Here is a 5,000-nt window from a genome sequence, read left to right as displayed (position 1 = left end):
TGAATTAGTTAATAATTAATCATCTTAAGAATTATATGTTAACACTCCCAGGAACTTTTTACACTCACATTAGTACTTACAATAAAAATAAAGATATTAACGATTAATCAATAATCAATCAATCGATTAACTAATAAAAAATTAATTAATCAATAATTGATAATCTTAAGAATTATTTGTCAACTCTCCAAAGAAAATTTTACACTCAGACTAGTACTTACAATAAAAATAAAAACATTAACAGTTAATTAATGATTAATCAATCGATTAATAAATAAGGAAATTAATTAGTTAATAATTGATGACCTTAAGAATTATTTATCAACTCTCCCAAAAATATTCTACACTCACACTAGTACTTCCAATAAAAATAAAGATATTACCGATTAATTAATAATTAATCAATCGATTAATAAAAAAATAATTAGTTAATGATCAGTAATCTTAAGAATTATTTGCTAACTCTCCCAAGAACATTTTAGGCTTACACTAGCACTTACAATGAAAATAAAAATCTTAAATATTTAGTTTATAGTCACACTTACTAAATTAAAATTGAGCACATCTCTTCTTAGCGCTACTGTACCTCACACCTACATGAACACAAAAATCAAAAGAACACTCCACACATTGAACACACTCGCGGCTTGCCTCACACTGAACACCATGGCTTGTTCTCCCACCCCTCTGAGAAGCCACCTATTCATTTGAACACCTGAACATATGTTCAGAATCACCCCTACGGACCAGATGACACTTCTCCTCTTACTACAAGCAGGTACCCCCCACGTCGTGCGTGGGGAACCCGCATTCTCAAGTGACCTACCCGCAACTCCTTGTACAAAATCCGCCAAACGATAACTCAGATTGACTCATGGGATATACAGGGGCGGTGATACCTGTCCCGCGCGTGATACGTACACACGTACACACGTACGTACACACTTACACACGTACGTACACACACACACACACGCGCGCGCGCGCGCGCATATACACATACACATACACACACACACATACATACACGTACACATAGCTTGTTATTGACCAAAGAATTACAGATGTACAATTACAGATGTACAGTGGATTCAAAGTAACACGATCCAATATGAAATACAATCAAATATTAAACAACACAATTTTTTCCAAATGAATACTGTCAAGAGAATTAATCTTATAAGCAGCAATGATATCAACACACTATCATGAACATCAACTCAATACCATGACAAGTCATTCTATATAAGATAATTCATACCTCGCTATATTAAGTTCCAGTATATTATACTAATTCCATGGCACATAAACACATACACATACGATCACACACACACACACACACACACACACACACGTTCACACACATTTTCACACACACATACACACACATATATACATACATACATACATACATACATACATACATACATACATACATACTGTACATATATACATACACATACACGAGACCAAAGAGGTTGGGTGGGTGGGATGTCGACCACCACGACTATGCAACAGAACAGATTGCCTTCGTCAACAATCTACCCCTAATTAATCACTGAATGACTCTTAATGGGTCGGAGTCGCCGCGCGGTTGCCTCCTTGGACGCGCATGCGCAGATAAGCCGCCCTTGATGGATGACCAACGCGGCGCGGACGGACGCACGGTCGTCGTGGACGGCCGGGCGGGCCGGTCCGGGTTTTTGTCACCGGGGTTGAGACGGACATCAGTCATAATTACTGAGAGGGGCACCAAACCGTCGCCGTCGTGCCTCCTGACCGTCGGAAGAAGGAAGGGGTACAGGAGGAGGTGCAGGAGGAGATAGATGAGGAGGATGAAGAGGTAAAGGAGGAGTAGGAAGAGAAGAAAGATAGGGAAGAGAAGGATAAAGACCGAGTGACAGAACGAGAGAGAGAGATAGATAGATAGATAGATAGATAGATAGATAGAGAGAGAGAGAGAGATAAAGAATGAGAGAGATAATAAGAGAGAGATAAAGAATGAGAGAGAGAGATAAAGAATGAGAGAGAGAGAGAGAGAGAGAGAGAGAGAGAGAGAGAGAGAGAGAGAGAGAGAGAGAGAGAGAGAGAGAGAGAGAGAGAGAGAGAGAGAGAGAGAGAGAGAGAGAGAGAGAGAGAGAGAGAGAGAGAGAGAGAGAGAGAGAGAGAAAGTGAGAAACAGAGAGAAAGCGAGAGGAGAGAGAGAGAGAGAGAGAGAGAGAGAGAGAGAGAGAGAGAGAGAGAGAGAGAGAGAGAGAGAGAGAGAGAGAGGCGGAACGAACCGCGTCTGCGTGATATATGAGCAGGGATACATATAAGGAGAACCCGTCTTGGCTGTGAGTGAGGGACCCACACTCCCGCCAGGGGGAAGAACTACTGTACTAGAGACGTCTGGGGTAGGAGAATTGGCCGCACTATACAAGACTTAAGGACCAGTCTCGCATCAGTACTCATTGATGATCTTCAAGTCTCGTTGATGGTATAGAAACATTGATAACTGAAAAAGGACAGTCTAACATTAGTACACATTGATAATCTTCAAGTCTCATTGATGATATAGAAATATTGATAACTGAGAAAGGTCAGTCTCATTGATGATATAGAAATATTGATAACTGAGAAAGACCAGTCTCATTGATGATATAGAAATATTGATAACTGAGAAAGACCAGTCTCATTGATGATATAGAAACATTGATAATTAATTGAGAAAGGCCAATCTCACATTAGTATCCATTGATGATCTTCAAGTCTCATTGATGATATAGAAACATTGATAACTGAGAAAGACCAGTCTCATTGATGATATAGAAACATTGATAACTGAGAAAGGACAGTTTCACATCAATACCCATTGATGATCTTCAAGTCTCATTGATGATATAGAAACATTGATAACTGAGAAAGGCAAATCTCACATCAACATTTATTGATAATGATGTTTAAGACTCACTGATGATAAAGAAACATTGATAACTGAGAAAGACTAGTCACACACCTGTACTTATAGATAATAATCTTCAAGTCTCATTGATGATATAGAAATATTGATAATTGAGAAAGACTAGTCTCACATTGATATCCATTGATATCCATTTATGATATTCGTCATTGATGAGAGTTGAATATTAATGATCAGTGAGGAATTAACATTTTTTTTATATTGCTAGTCCTCAGACATTTATCATTATTTAACTGCTCCCTATATGAAAATATGAAAATGACATTTAGGAGTACTGAAAATATTCAAATGTTGATCTTATGAAAAATAATAATAATAATAACAAATAGATAAATAAAAACAATAATATATCGATCTGGCATTTTTTCTGCGAGAGAAAATGTTTATTGCATGGCCTCAAAACGTGAACACGTTCTGAAGATTCTACAAAAAGGTTAACAAATCCTTATGTTCTTTGAGGCACTTTCCTATCAAGTCGAGCTAACTTAAGGTTATTTCGTTTACCGGAACTGTACCTCTTAGGAAAGGAAGTTAAGATTAAACCTACTTCAAGTTATTGTTTGTTAGGTCGCAGTGCATCAGTGCATTATTTATTACTTTCCTATTATATACATACATAAAAACACATATACATACATACATACATACATGCATTACTGTACATGCATACATACATATACACACGCGCGCGCGCTCTGAGCTCTCCTCCGGGAGAGAAATACCTGTTGATCACGAGTCCAACACGTGATCTAAGACCATATTGAATCACACACACACACACACACACACACACACACACACACACACACACACACACACACACACACACACACACACACACACACTTTTTGTATGAAGGGATATTTCTTGCTCTATTTTGTCTGATGCCCAACTATTTCATTCAATTTCGAAGCTTTACTCCGGTATAATCACGCTGCACAAGTACTTTGTTTTGCTTAAAATCAGACGATATATTTTTAAAGGATAGAGTATTGATAGAGTTACCATAGAGTTACCATTGGAGTATTGATAGAGTTACCATAAAGTTACCTATGGTCTGTCCCCACCTAGGGAAAATATCTTCTATAGGTAAACCTAGATCCTTACTTGGCTAGGACCTCAAAAGGCTGCTGATAAAATATTTCTTAAAGAATGAAACCTAGATTCTTCCTCTGCAGGGGTCCAAGACTGTCATACAGAAAATAAAAAAAATTTGGGGGGGAAAAACATCTAGCTTTGTCCTTGGCCAAACCTCACCTTGGAAAGAAGAAGAATAAGAACCTTCGGAAGAAGAAGAAGAAGAACCACCTTCGGAAGAAGAAAAAGAAGAACCAACTTCGGAAGAAGAAGAATAAGAACTTTCGAAAGAAAGATAAGAACCTTCGGAAGAAGAAGAAAATTCAGAAGAAGTATAAGAATCTTCGGAAGAAGAAGAATAAGAACCTTCGGAAGAAGAAGAACCTTCAGAAGAAGAAGAATAAGAACCTTCGGAAGAAGAAGAATAAGAACCTTCGAAAGAAGAAGAATAAGAACCTTCGGAAGAAGAATAAGAACCTTCGGAAGAAGAAGAATAAGAACCTTCGGAAGAAGAAGAATAAGAACCTTCGGAAGAAGAAGAATAAGAACCTTCGGAAGAAGAAAAAGAAGAAGAACCTTCGGAAGAAGAAGAATAAGAACCTTCGAAAGAAGAAGAATAAGAACCTTCGGAAGAAGAAGAACCTTCAGAAGAAGAATAACAACCTTCGGAAGAAGAAGAAGAACCTTCAGAAGAAGAAGAAGAAGAACTTTCAGAAGAAGAAGAATAAGAACCTTCGGAAGAATGAAAATAAGAACCTTCGGAAGAAGAATAAGAACCTTCGGAAGAAGAAGAATAGGAGCTTTCGAAAGAAGAAGAATAAGAACCTTCGGGAGATGAAGAATAAGAACCTTCGGAAGAAGAAAAAGAAGAAGAACCTTCGGAAGAAGAAGAATAAGAACCTTCGAAAGAAGAAGAATAAGAACCTTCGGAAGAAGAAAATTCAGAAGAAGTATAAGA

The sequence above is a fragment of the Oratosquilla oratoria genome, chromosome 9 (assembly GCF_046742065.1).
Source record: "Oratosquilla oratoria isolate Oo_2021 chromosome 9, ASM4674206v1, whole genome shotgun sequence".
NCBI classification, from domain to species: domain Eukaryota; kingdom Metazoa; phylum Arthropoda; class Malacostraca; order Stomatopoda; family Squillidae; genus Oratosquilla; species Oratosquilla oratoria.
The sequence above is the reverse complement of the archived record's forward strand: the minus strand, read 5'-3'. Positions refer to the sequence as shown.